Genomic DNA, 15180 nt, shown 5'->3' with positions numbered 1-15180 from the left:
CAATCAGAATAAGGTGGGGAAGAGGTGATGGTTTTGTGTCTCACCATTTGATAGTGTCGCTGCTGGACAAATTCATGTATACACTTAGAGAACATCCAGATAGGCATTTGTATCTAAATATCACAAAGCAATTTCAATATATTGCCATGGGGTCCAGTTGAAGTAGGTACATGGAGGAGACGCGTGCTATTTAGCTCCAGAATGCACAGTAATGAGAAATTCATGTGTTTTAGTTTTCCATGTAATATGCATTTCACCGCCCATAGTAGCCTAAATTATTGGTGCATTTCTAAACTCCCTGGTGCTGTCACTGTCCAATTTTGGAGAATATTTGACATCTGCAGTATTTAGAGTTAGCGTGGTCCTATTTGAATGAAGCCAAGGGATGCCATCTAGGAGAGAAGACATCTTAAGTGACCATACATCAAATGTGGCAGAAAGGACTGCTTTGATTTTGTGAAAGACCATGTACAGTGTTAAAGTGGAATTTGCACAGAGTACCCAACTTTGGTTGCGAGAGTAGAACCCCAGAGAAGGCGATCATGCCAAGTCAAACAAATTAAATCGCAGGAAACCTTCGGTTCAAATTTCACCTCTACTAGCATAACTAGAACAGTATCAAAGTTCTGTTGAGGATATTTTTCCCTCATCTATGGTAGACCATTGAATGTACATTAAATCCTGACTACATAGTTGTTCCTAGATTTTCGCAAAGCGTTTTGGAATACTTTACCAAATGTAGGATACTTTTTCTTTTAGGCAGACTAATAGGTTTTTATGTGATTTATAAATCACAAACCTAACTGGAAGAAACAAGTGCTGTACAAAGTGGCCACACCAAATGGGTTACAAGTGGGGTATGGGTATAACAGAGTAGCTGGGTTAGTAGGGGAAGCAGGGGAGGTAGGAGTTTCAGAATGGAGAAAAAGGCTTGAGTGGAGCAATCAGCGTTTGCCGAGATGTTCTTAGAAGAGTAAGGTCTTTAGGCACTTATATAGGATATAGAGGGGCAGTCTTATCTGTGTTTGTACCTTCTTACAGATGGCAGGTTCATAGCAGGAAAAGGCCCGTTTCTTGTTTTCTTGTTTTTTGATGTTCATTGTTTCCATTCTGATGATTTTATGACTTTTCGTGGTGCGCTGTCCTCCGGAGATGGTGAGTTTTCTCAGCTAGGTAGAGTGGTGTTTCCATTGTGACTGTTTTTAGGTGGTCAAGGCTATCATGAAATTATGCATAGTTGAAAGGACAACCAGTGCATCTCCTTGAGGATGGGTCACTGTGGTCACATTGTCATAGTTCTGCGATGAGGCATGCTGCAGCATGTTGGATGCGGTCTGGGACTCGTGGCAGTAGGGCATTGCCACAGTGTAGGTGGGTGATGACCAGGGCTTCGACAACTGTTCAGAAACTTGGGGCAGGGTTGAAAGGTTTAACATAGTGGTGTTGCACAGGCTGCTTCCATGCTGGTGGCTCATCTTAGGGATGTATGTTTTGAATGAAAGGACATAGGTAAAGCAGAGAGATTTTGCACTGGGTGTGTTGAAACGTGACCATCAAACTTCATGTCAACCAATTCTTGACCTGGGCCCACTTGGTGGGGTTTCCTTGGAAAATTAATTTGGTCTTTGTCAGTTCAAGCTTCGGGTAATTGTTTGACATCCAGGTATGAATAAGGGGAAAGCCGGTGCGTGAATTGAAGGATGTTGTTGATGCAATTGATTTTAAGGTAAAGCTGCAGGTCATCGTTGTCTTGGTGTATCTTAATGTCTCTGTTGGCAAAGAACTCCGCCAGAGGTTCCATGTTGATGACACGGACAGGATGCACCCTGATGGAACTCTGTAGGTTACTTGGGGGCACTGGGAGCTGTTGGACGTCAATTGGATAAGTTGTGCAAAATCTAACCATACAGCTTTTGTGGCCCGGCATATACAGGAGTTCACTAGGTACTGTTCAGCTTGTCCTACTTGCCAAGTTAATAGTGCGGATGTTCCACCCAAAGCACCACCACAGCAAATACCCCATATAACTATCCCCTTTCAAAGAATAGGAAGGGATCTGGTGGGGCCTCTGGAGCCTGCAAGTCGGGTTATCAGAATTTATTGGTTATGGTGGATTAAGCAACCCGGTATCCTGAAGCCTTCCGTCTACGCGGAACATCAGCAAGATTGATGTGTGATGATCAAGAGCACATGGAGACTTCGGAGAGTTGGGTTTGGAACCCCATTTGTAATGGCGCTGGATATGGCAGTTTCCAAGAGGTATACTAGTACCCTAGAATGACTTTCCAATAACTATTGGACTCAGTTGGATGTTATAAGGTTGGTCGAATTTTAATCGTGCGTTAATCAGTTCGCAAACACTGCCCAATTAGGGCAGACAGACTTGTTTACAATTGTTTACAATTGCATATCATGTAAATGCCATTTGCAAGTCAAGAATTGCCAACACGTGTTTCGTCCTAGGGACTTTTTCAAGGCTGTGAATAGATGTGATAGTAACCGTGTGTGCACGTATCGTGAGTGGGTACAGTGAGAGACATGGTTTCATAGTCCTATTCGTACATGTTTGTATTTGAGTGTTTGACATGTTAGCCGTCGCAACGGTTGATACCGGTTGGTTATAGTGTTAAAGACACATAGGATAGCATGTATTTCCATGTATACATGTTTCATTTCATGGTGAGACGTGAGTTGACCGTGAGTGTTGTAGCGAGGTGACCAAAGCAAAATAATAACAAACATATATTTCATATAACAATAGATTGCGAAATAGTTTGCACAAGGAGGGGCGAAAGGAGAAGGAAGGAGTTAGTAATGGGGAAGATTTAGGGGGGCAATCCTGCGCTAAGTGGTCACAGTGGGTTCTTGCCGTGAATGGGCAGGCCTGGTGGGTCCTAGGTGTAGGTAGCTGAGTAGCTCAGACTGTTATTGATTCATCAGGACACCCAAGTATTTGACTGTATTTGTTATTTCAAGTTTTTTTCCTTCTAGAAAGATTGAGAGCTGCAATTTTTTCTTATTTAGATGTCTTGTTAATGACATTACTTTTTTTTTTTTGTTATTAATCTGCATGCCATTAGCTGATGCATAGACTTCCAGTTGTCTCAGTCTTTTTTGTAAGACAACTTGGGTTCTGTTGAAAATTACTAAATCATCAGCATACATCACTTAGGATATTGGCAAGTTGTTCTGCTTTGGGGGATTCGCTAGGATATTTTGTTGGCTGTCTGCAAAATCCGATGTATAAAGGTTAAATATGGTTGCCGCCACTGGGCATCCCTGTTTGAGTCCATTCCATGGTTGGATTTACGTGGATAAGAATCCTTCTTGTGATAGCCTGGTTCTTATCATTGTATTTGTGTAGAGGGATTTTATTGGATCGAGAATATCGGTTGGGCACTTCCATGCCTCCAGTTTTCTCCACAACTTTTCTCTATTGACGGAATCAAACGCGAGTTTGAAGTTAATGAAGGCTGCATAGTTCGTAGATCTGTCTTTTAATGCTTCTTGTTTCAGCATTTTAAGAATAATCAAGTTGATGTTTGTTCCTGTATCTTTTACAAACCCGGTTTGTCTCGGGTCCAGTCTTCCGGCTGCTTTTGCCCACTTGATTAGATTTCGGAGTAGAAGGGAAGCAAATACTTTACCCATAGGATCCAGAAGCGCAATGGGTCGAAAGTTTATTGGCAGTTTTCTGTCGCCTTGCTAGAAGATTGGGACAAGAATGGCAGTTTTCCAGGTCCTCAGGATGATCTTATTTTTCGAAGGGATTGTGTCCTCCGACGTATTCCTCATCCTAGATATATATCCTTCCAGCTCTGCTGGCCTCGGAAATTTTTTTCTTTAGAGGGCGCTGCGCGTCGACGTCCCTCGAGTCGATGTCCCTCGACAGCCGCCGTATCGACGCTCGACGTCATCCTGCCTATAAAGGCTGCGTGCAGCGTCCGTTGCTCAGTTCCGTTTTTCCGCGCTTACTCGGTGCCTCGGAATACCGTTGCTCAGTTCTTAGTCAGATTAATCCTATTTACCTCGAGTTATTCGATCCATACTCGATGGCTTCCTCGTCGGAACCGACAACTCCTCGATCCGGCTTCAAAAAATGTCGAGATTGTGAGAAAAAGATGTCGTTGACCGATCCTCACAGAAATTGTCTGTGGTGCTTGGGAGCTGAACACCATTGTTCGGAATGCGAGGACTGTATGTCCATGACAGCTAAGGCCCTGAAGGAGCGTAGGGGGAAGCTGGGGAAAGGTAAGATTTTTAAAGCTTCTTCTTCGTCGACGAAGTCGAGACATTCGTCTCCTCGTCACCATTCGCGCTCCAGGTCTCGGAGTGGGTCTCATCACTCCTCGAGATCGAAGCACTCGAAGAGGAGGCGTCGAAGATTCCCTTCTCCGTCTTCCTCTTCCTCTGTTTCGCCAAAAAGAATCCCTTGCCCCACGAAACATAGTTCCCGGGCTGAATGGGAGGAATTCCGAAAGAATATGATGAGCGTCTTCGAGAAAGCGGCCTCGACCCCCTCGAAGACTGCCGAGAGCGATGCTCTGGTCGAAAGACCCAAAGGTCAAAAACGCCGCGAGTCTCAGTACCCGGCGAAAGAAACCTCTCGAGCGCGTTTCGAACCCTTGAGCAGGACTATGACCTCCAAACCTTCCTCAAAGGTTCCGTCGACGCCGTCGACGAAGGTCCCGTCGAGGTCGATGTCTTCGACGCCGTTGTCGAGGGGACCTTCGACACACGAGTCTGTCGACTCGACGCGGCCTCGACACCGGCGTCGACGCCAAGAAAAGTCACGGTGACCACACATCCAGTGACTATCCCCAGGCCCTCGACGTCGATGGCGTCGATATTGTCGAGTAGAATTCCAATTCTGTCGAGGTCCTCGAGGCCTCCACCTCTGTTTTCCACGCCACGCTCGAAGCCTTCGACGTCGGCGTCGACGACATCGACGTTTTCGAGGCCAATAATGACAAGTTCGGCACCCTCTGCCTTGGAAATGGGATTTACTCCCTTTATGAGTTCAGAACAATTGAGAACTATATCCTCAATTTTAGAAGAGGGTGATTTGTCTGAACAAGACACATTTGAGTTACAGGGACCTGTAACCCCAGTTAGAGAGGAATTTTCCTCTGAAGAGCGCAGATTAAAGGATCTTCATGATTCTTTACATGAGGCAAGTGGGTTAGACACTTCCCCTGAGGTGGATTTTGCTAAGCTAGACCCGGGGGAGCATGCTGAAACCCCCTACAGAGACTTAATGGCCAGGATTACAGAGTTCATGGGGTGGTCTGCACCTTCACAATCTTTCCAGCAAGATGACCTCACGGATATTCTTGACAAAGGCCCACAAGAGGATCCTGTGGTGCCCTTTCATAAAGCTCTTCAGAGAAAGATCATGACAAACTGGGAAACCCCAGATGTAATACCAGCAGTAAATAAAAAACTGTCTGCAAAGTACAGGGTATCTTCCACAGACCCAGAGTTTTTGTCTAAACATCCATCCCCAGAAAGTCTGGTGGTACAAGCAGCATCCTCTACCGATTTCAAGACGGCTTATCCTACAGTCCCACAGGACAGGGACGATAAAAAATATGATGCTATGGCAAAGAAAGTCTTTTCAGCATGTAGCATGGCGTTAAAGTCTGTTAATGCTACTTGCACCCTTGCTATGTTCAGCCATACACTTTGGGAGTGTGCTTCTACAGCGGCTGACTGCATCCCGTAGGGAGAAGAAAGGGATGCGTTCCTGAATATTATACAGGACGGTAAAGACGCTATGTGCGAATCCCTCCAGACGGGCATTGATTCGGCTGACAGTATCAGCAGAGCAATGGCGGCAAGTACATCAACCAGGAGATTCGCTTGGTTGAGAAAGTCGGGTTTTGCCCCAGATGTGCAAGCCAGGCTCTTGAACATGCCATTCGATGGCTCTTCTTTGTTCGGGAAAAAGGCGGATGACAGTTTAGAGAAACTGCAAACTTCAAAAGCTGCAGCAAAATCCCTAGGAGCTGCAATCCGTCAGACTCCTTTTCGTCCCACAGGAACCTCTGCGAGGGGCAAGTCCTTTCGCTTCTACTCCGCATTCGGAAGAGGTAGAGGACGACCGGCTCAAAGGGGTCAAAGAAGAACTACCCGAGGTGGACGGGGTAGATATTCTAAAGCCGCAGCAACAGCAGGTGCCTCTTTACCATCGGCATCTGCATCAGCCGCCCCAAAACCACTCTGAGGACTCCCCTCACAGGACACCTGTAGGGGGCAGGTTGACTCAACATCTGACGGTATGGCAGGCTATCACGTCAGATGCTTGGGCATTGGAAACAGTCGCCCAAGGTTACTGCCTGCTTTTCCTACGTATACCTCAGAGTCATCTACCGGGGATCAGCTCTCAGAAAGCTCCAGATCCGCTCCTCTTGCAGGAAATTTTGGAACTGCTAGAGAAAGGTGCCATAGAACCGGTACCTGTAGCGGAGAGGGACAAGGGCTGGTACTCCCCTTACTTTCTCATTCCGAAAAAAGACGGAGGACTGAGACCCATCTTGGACTTGCGAGAATTGAACAAATTCCTCAGAAAAGACAAATTCAAGATGGTCACTCTTTCTCAGATCCTCCAGGCCCTTCAGTTTCAGGACTGGTTGGTATCTCTGGACCTTCAGGACGCTTATTTCCATGTGCCTATCCATCTCAAACACAGGAAATACCTGAGGTTCGCAATTGGCAACTCTCACTATCAATTTCGAGTACTGCCATTTGGGCTGACCTCCGCCCCGAGGGTCTTCACCAAGTTAATGTCGGTAGTGGCTGCAAGTCTAAGGAAGGAAGGGATTCACGTCTACCCCTACCTGGACGATTGGCTGATCAGGGCTGTTTCTCCGGAGCAAGCTCAGATCCAGCTAAATCACGTGTGCCATTTCCTTCAAAGACTGGGCTTCTCCCTCAATTTAAAGAAGTCACAAATGTTACCATCGCAGAGACTCCAGTTCATAGGAGCGACCCTGGATACTTCCCTGGGAAAAGCCTCGCCACCAGAGGTGAGGGCTCAAGATATTCTACAGATGGTTACCAAGTTCCAGCATGCCCAACGTCTCCCAGCCTTCGACTTTTTGAGGTTGCTAGGCCTCATGGCATCCTGCATTTTCCTTGTGCCAGAGGCTCGCCTGAGAATGAGATCCCTCCAGTGGGCACTGAGGACTCAGTGGTCACAATTCTCAGGGAGAATGACAGATCTTCTTCAGGTTCCCGGCAGGGTGGCTAGAGACCTTCAGTGGTGGGCCTGTCAGGAGAACATTCTGAAAGGAGAACAGTTTTGGCAACCCTGGCCGGATATAACAGTAGTCACGGATGCCTCACTCACGGGGTGGGGAGCCCACGCCAACGACTTGACCATCAGCGGTCGTTGGTCTCCATCGGAGTCCAGACTACACATCAACCTGTTAGAGCTGAGAGCCATCAGACTTGCGTTGAAGGCTTTCCTGCCAGCTGTACAAGGGAAGAACGTCCTGATAATGACGGACAACACGGTGGCCATGCATTACCTCAACAAAAGAGGAGGCGTAGGATCACTACCCCTGTGCAGAGAGGCGATGCAGCTCTGGTTTTGGGCAATCCAAGAAGGAATCTCTCTATCGGCAGTTCACCTAGCCGGAGAGAAGAACTTGACAGCGGACGCTCTGAGCAGGCAGAACACAGTCTCCCACGAGTGGGAGCTAGCTCAGGAAGTCCTTCAAGAGATCTTCGCCTTTTGGGGAACCCCTCAGGTAGATCTGTTCGCCACCAGCCTAAACAGGAAATGCGACCTGTTCTGCTCAAGGGAATTTCCTCCGAGAGGAGCTCTGGGAGACGCGTTCATAGTGGACTGGGAGTTTCCGCTTCTGTACGCGTTCCCACCGGTCCCTGTCATTCCTCAAATGATCAGGAGGTTGAGAAGATTCCGGCGAACCATGATCCTAATTGCCCCGGATTGTGCCAGGAGAACGTGGTACCCGGACCTTCTAGACTTGTCCATCTGCCCTCCAATTCGACTTCCTCTCAGAGAGAACCTACTCTCACAGAAGGGAGGTCAGGTTCTCCATCCAGACATCAAAACCCTCAACCTTCATGCTTGGCTTCTGAACGGCTGAGGTACAAGGATTGGGACCTCCCTGATGACGTTATGGAGGTGTTGCTTTCGGCAAGGAGGCCAGCAACAAAGTCTTTATACCGCTGCCGTTGGTGTAGAGAACAGAATATCGACCCATTTTCATGTGGTACACCAATGGTTTTGTCCTTCCTACTATATTTGGCAAATTCAGGCCTTCAAGTTGGCACCATTAAGGGCTATCTCGCAGCGCTATCTATCTTTAAGCGTACTGCGGAAGAACCATCCTATTTCAAATTACCCTTGGTAATACAGTTTCTAAAGGGGTTAACCAATGTTTATCCCCCAAGACCATTCCAAGTTCCCCTATGGGATTTAAACTTAGTACTAACTTTCCTGATGGGTACACCTTTCGAACCTCTCCATTCTTGTTCGTTAAGATTCCTTACCCTTAAAACTGTTTTATTAATAGCACTTACATCTGCTAGAAGGGTGAGCGAATTACAAGCTCTTTCTTGTAAACCCCCTCATACAATCTTTCACAAAGACAAAGTTGTCCTGCAAGTGAAGCCTAATTTCCTCCCAAAGGTGGTTTCTGAATTCCATATCACTCAGAAGATTACCCTACCATCTTTCTATCCTCCTCCTCACCCGGGGAAAGAGGAAGAGAGGTTACACAGACTAGACCCTAGGAGGGTTTTAAGTTTTTACATTAGTAGACTAGCCAGGATAAGACAGGCAGACCAGCTGTTTGTAGGTTACGCAGGTCACAAGCTGGGGTTACCAATAACTAAGCAGACCATTTCCAGATGGATCATTCTAGCCATTCTGGAATGTTATAAACTGGCAGGGAAAGAGCCCCCTCTAAACCTTAGGGCTCATTCGACCAGAGGTATTGCAGCTTCATCGGCCCGCAAAAGAGGCGTGCCGGTTAAAGACATATGTGCGGCCGCTACATGGTCGTCTGTCCATACCTTTACACGTTTTTACAATCTGGATTCCTCCTCCAGTCAAGAGACTAGGTTTGGAAGGGCTGTACTGCATTCTATTCATCAATAGAAGACAGCGTGAAGTCAGTACTCCCTCCTCCGAATATAGAATACTGCTATGGGAGCCTATCTAGGATGAGGAATACGTCGGAGGACACAATCCCTTCGAAGAACAAGTTACTTCTTACCTTGTAACGTTCTTTCGACGGGATGTTCCTCCGACGTATTCCTCATCGACCCTCCCATCCATCCCCGCAGTTCTACTTCCCTTGTTGTTGCAGCTTACGCTCCTTCAGGGTGATTAGTCTAGTCCAGACAGTAATACTGTGGGCTACAAAACGGAACTGAGCAACGGACGCTGCGCCCGGCCTTTATAGGCAGGATGACGTCGAGCGTCGATACGGCGGCTGTCGAGGGACATCGACTCGAGGGACGTCAACGCGCAGCGCCCTCTAAAGAAAAAAATTTCCGAGGCCAGCAGAGCTGGAAGGATATATATCGAGGATGAGGAATACGTCGGAGGAACATCCCGTCGAAAGAACGTTACAAGGTAAGAAGTAACTTGTTCTTCTCAATAGTCACCATTATTTGTATGAAGAAATTGGTCCATAATTCTGGATTCTGCCTGAGAATCTCGTTTCTCAGTCCATCTGGGCCGTGGGCCATAGAAGGGTTTAGTTGTTTTATGTGCATTAGAATATCAGTCCCTGCAGATGTTCCATATCTTATTTTTAGCAACCGGTTGCTATTTATGCAGGTCTTCCATTTTCTGATATAATGTTGAAAAATGTGATACCCCACTCAGTTTCTGGACATCTAGTATTAATCTCTCATTCTGTTGGTCATTTTCATTTAACAAACTCCATAGATTTCTACTGCTTTGATTTCGGAGTGCAGAGAGCATATTTTCGGCATCATTTTGAATTAATGTTATTTTTGTAGACTTGTGCCAATTTCTGTATTGTTGTTTTAGAAGTTTGACAATTTTCATACAATCTTTCTGTCCAGAATTTATGGTATTTCTTATGTTCTTTCGTAACTCCGTTTTTTCATTGCTATTGGCTTGTTATATATATGAGAATGTTTCTTTTTCTCGATTTGTTTCTTCTTATTCAATAGCATAAATGGTTTCAACAGCCAGCTGTATTACAATTTCTCAGTGTCTGTTCGAGATGTCGCTTGGAAGGCACTAGTTATCCTTGCTACTTGCATTTCAGACATTCTTAGGTGGTTTGTGCCAGTATTCAACTCTAATGTGTAATTGTAACCTATTTTTGCTGTGAACATGAAAGCCGTCCATTCAATTGAAATTCTGTTGTGGTCACTAGTATTAGTTTCATTGTTAGAGAATTTAGTGATCTAATCTGTGATACCATCAGAAGTATATATATAATCCAGGCGTGCATGTGTCGAGTCTCTCGACCAGGTTGGTTTGGACGGAATATACAATTGGTCCTGTGGCCACTTATTAGTGTCATATGCCTTTTCTCCATTTCTTTGGTCCATATTTGTGCTTGGCAAGTTCTGTATTTCAGTTTTCTGCCCTTAATTATCAAACAAATGAAAATTAAAGTCTGCACACACCCAAAGATCTATATGTCTGTATTTATTGCAGATATCATCAATGGATGTCAAAACTATGTTGATGAATAAATCAGCATTGAACGCTATTGGATTCCAATAAATATTGACAATCCCAAGTTTTTTTGAAGAGACATTCATTTTTTCCTTATTCGTCATAGAGTATGTAGATGTTTTATATTCAATGATGGTATATTTCATCCAGACATTCGGAAATGTGCTATGGAGAACTTCTAGAACACCGTCTATTTTAATCAGCGTCAAGAGGCTTGCCGAAGGACATCCCTTGTTCGATTTTATAGTTGGGTTTATGCAGGCTATGTATCCATCGCAGGCTGGAGTCTGATAAAGCCAGGTCTCTTGTAAAAAAAATAATCTGGTGTTGGGTAAGGACATTATTTTCATCTCTTAATCGATGGCCCAAACCTCTAGAGTTCCATGAGCAAATACTGATTCAGGTTTGTTGGGGGGTAATTGGTTGTTACTGTTGCTCCCTCTTGTATTTTGTGTAATATTCTCACGCTTCATATTCTATGAATTGGTCGATACAGTGAAGACAATCTTTTACTTTGTATCATAGAGTTTTCGCATAAGTGATTACTTCTAAGATTATCATCTTCATCTCTATATTGAACCTGGGAGGAACCTTGATACATGGACCTATGAGTTTTGAAGAATTCCATTCCAGTTCGTTGGTTAGGAGCATCATGTTCGATCATTTTTTCAGTTTTGATTTTTTCAAATCGGATGCAATTAAAGCCAAGTTTGGCAAACACCTCTGTGTTATACATCACCTTTTCAAGAGTGAGAAGAGTTTTAAATTGGATCCATACCTCATCCGTTTTTTGTTCATGGAAAAATTCGACTAGATTGATGTCATCAGATTTGATTGTTTTTTAGCTGCAGCATAACATGCATTAGCCGGAGAATATTTGTTCTATTCAGGATGAGTCTATCGCTCTTTGTGTGCATCCGTTTCAGCTTTATCCTGTTGCTTGGATCATTGCGTCAGGGGTTTTGAAATATTGGTAACTTAATTCGTTTTTTTGTTGATTCTATTGAAATTATTGAGCGGTCTCTGTTACAACTTTCTTCTGATTGGTTCGGTTATTCTTGGAGAGATTTATCTGATATGATGCTATAGTCTGTGCTTATACTCCCTAATTTGTTGTCTGAGATGTTTTCACAGGAAAGATCTCTTCTTTCCCTGTTTATTGATTGGCCTTCTTCATATTCATCGACTACGATTAAGGATTGGTCCTCTTCATGTACATGCTCTTTTTCGCGGGGTGTCCTCTCTTCTTGACTATAAGTTGAAAGATTCATTAGAAGGTCCTGATCTAATTGTTTTTCGTTTTGTTATTGGGATTTGTTGCTTTATATTAGTTCTGCTTTTTTCTTTTCCATTTGGTAGAGCTTTCTGTAGATTCATGTTTTCCAATGTTTTGAGATGCTTTGAAGGGCTCCTTGCTATCAGTATCGTCAGATTTCTTAGAAAAGCTCTTGATCCTCTTTTTGTCTTTTTTATTGTTTTTATACCATGGGACCTTTCTTTCTTTTCCCCTTTGAGGGATTTAACTGGATTTTACCAGGATAAAATTTAAATCGATCAAACATCGGAAAAGATTCTGCCCCTTGTGACGCTGTGGAGGTAGCTATGGTTCCATGATGGGTTTTGTGTCTTTGTGTAGCCAATTTGGTTTTAGTTTTTGGCACTTCGAGTGGAATTATCACATTTTGGTCCCCCTACGTCATTTTGATTTTTTAGAGATGGTTTGGTAATATCACTCACAACTTCATTTCCTGTCAAATTTGGTGGGGTCCTTTGTTCCTCTGTTATGCAAATTTTCATATTGTCTCGTTGCTCTGGGCAACAGCATTTGCTATTCTCATCTCTATCATCAATATGCCGCTTTTGTTTATCAATGAGCATTTCCATCATAGTTGTCGTCATCAGAGCTTTGTTTGCTCGGTCACTGCGAGCAATATCGAACAGTCTTCGTTGCCATTGATTAGACGCCTTTGCTTCCACATCTAATCTGGCTTGGATTTTAGTGATGAAGGATTCGAAAAATATTTGCTTTGTGTGAATCATAGCTAGTAATGTAGCTTGGTCTTTTATTGATTCACTAATTACCTGGTAAAGCTTTAGAAATGGAATTAGTGCATGTGTTGAGGCTGCCATAAGCATGTTTTGGAGCTCTAGCATAGAAGTCGTTATTGCTTTGCATTCTGTTTCTGGTGGCTGCATACATTGGCATTTATCTGCCTCACCATTGTGTTGTGATTTCCGAGTTATGGGGTTTTGAGCCTGTGGTTGGATGTTATATAATTCCTCGGTTTCTTGCATGCTGTTTGAATCTGTTGTCTGACTAGATGTTAGTTGTATAGACATGTCTTTGCCTTCATGGGGAAATGTAGTTGATGTCATTACTGTTTCTAAAGCATTCTCCTTCTTGATAGTGTAGGACTCAAATACTTCATTTCGTTTTTCAAGATTCACCATCAGCTCCTCGATTTCTGTTATGTCCAGTGAAAGGCGTGCCATGCGTCTGTTGTGTATTGATGTTGTTGGCGGTCGCACAGTCAGGAGTTGTTTATTATATTGCTCATATTTGGATTGCGACTCATTGCAGGTGTTTCAAAGGATTCATTTCGATATTGTTGAGGTTCTATTTCTAGTGGAGTACCTTTCTTTATGCGCGTCAAAGTTCTGTTCGTGGAACCGAAAGATTAAATGCAAGGCTTCCTTAATGGGTGCAAATTGCTTGTCGTCAGAATCTAGAACACGTTCTTTATTCTGACAGACTATTGGAAATTCGTGAGTGTTCATTACTTTTGTATCTCTGTTTGAGTTCTGAGGATAGAGTCTCTATATTAATGGGGTAGCTTTCTTGTTCATGGGCTGAGGGGCGCAGTCTTTGACTGGTCTCACCTTATCAACCTCCTGAACTTGTTTCTCTGATCTTAAAAGATGCAATGTGGGTGTCAGCTACCCCTTGATTCGCAGAAAGGTCAACATTCCGAGCTGGAATTAGAGTCAAAAGTAAACTCACCGTCATATTCCGTTGCTGGAGACGTTTCATAGCTGCTTTCTCACGCGGCAGATTGCACTAAGATGGTGGTTGTTTCGGCAAAGGGGGCGGAGCCGGGGAGGAAGGTGTCTCCATTGTATCGATTGTCTTGGTGCGCTGCCGGGTGCATGGTCCTGTTACTGTGGCCATATCCGCTGTCAACGATCACCTCCCTCGCCTCCACAGGCTACACGCAATTCACAAGTTCCCAGAGAGGACCCGGCTGGTCGCACAGCCTCACCGCAGCCTCCACCCAGACTCTGCGTACTCTGCGTCCACTCCGCGGATCAGATGGGATCTTAACCAAGAGTCTCCGCCTTCGGTAGGTAGAAAGAGTAGATAGACTACTCGCTGGAATTAAAGCTGAAGGCACAATATTCAATGTTCAAAGCACATGCTCGAAAATAGCGTGGACTCCACAAGACTCTTCTGACTTTTTTAAATGCATAAATCCGGCTTTCAAGGGCTGGATTGTTAAATTGTAGCAGGTGCGAATGTTTGGAAATTACTTTCTTGATGTCATTATGATGTGTGTGAAACGTCATTGCGCAAACAAGTCGCCGGTTGGTAATATTCTGTTTAGTATTCTTTGCCAACAGTATCTCTCTGTGTTGGTTTTTGGCCCTTTTCCATGACTGTGTAAGAAGGTGGGACGGATAGCCTCTGTGAGATAACCTGTTTTGTATTATGTTCGCCTGTGTAGCAAAATCCTCAACTCTAGTGCAGTTTTGTATAGCTCTTAAAATTGACCATACGGTATGCTCTCTTGCAGGGCTTGTGCGTGAAAACTGTCAAACCGAAGATTGGTGTTCCTATCGGTCTCTTTACGATAAAGGTCCACTATAATCTGTCCATTGTCAGTCTTAATTAAGAGATCCAGAAACGATATGGACTGGTTGCTTGCTGACGTGGTAAACTTCAAGTTGGTATTGAGCGTGTTGATCCATAGTAAGAAATTATCATAATTGACCTTTTCTTTGTCCCATTTGATGATGATATCATCTATATACCCTTTATAGAATTTTAGGGCAGGCCTAAACGGATTGGTGTCATCTAATGTGAATGTTTTCTCGAATTTCCACATGTATAGTGTCGCGTAGTTCATGTCATGATCCCAGTAAATGAGCACAGTTCCCATTCAGGCATACAGGAGAAGCAATGGACATCGCATAAGTCAGTAGGTCAAAAGTCGGTACAAGCCTGGCACAAATAGCATTTGTACCATTCATAGCAAGTGCACCCATAGGCTCTCATAGTGCTTACAGTGGTTTCATACACTAAACATGGCTGCCGCTAGGTCCATTGATAACTTCCAGGACACTCTATAGCTATTGCAGAGGGAGCTACTTAAGCCCCGCCTGCGCTGGAGCGCTCGCTTGGCGTCTGCTCCGCTGACAGCGGGGTAATGCTACCAGCGTCTCTCCTCACAGAACCTGTCAAAGGAGAAAAACAGAGACATTAG

At 44.4% G+C, this 15180-nt stretch overlaps 1 protein-coding gene across 5 annotated transcripts in view; it reads left to right on the top strand.

Annotated features, from left to right (window-relative positions):
• Nucleotides 1-15180, top strand: part of DHRSX (dehydrogenase/reductase X-linked) — a 1538459-nt gene that overhangs the window by 194967 nt on the left and 1328312 nt on the right. The window lies entirely within an intron of this gene.

The sequence above is a fragment of the Ambystoma mexicanum genome, chromosome 7p (genome assembly GCF_040938575.1).
Source record: "Ambystoma mexicanum isolate Mex_15411 chromosome 7p, UKY_AmexF1_1, whole genome shotgun sequence".
Lineage (NCBI taxonomy): Eukaryota > Metazoa > Chordata > Amphibia > Caudata > Ambystomatidae > Ambystoma > Ambystoma mexicanum.
Note: the sequence above shows the minus strand (reverse complement) of the source record. Positions and strands in the feature narration are given on the sequence as shown.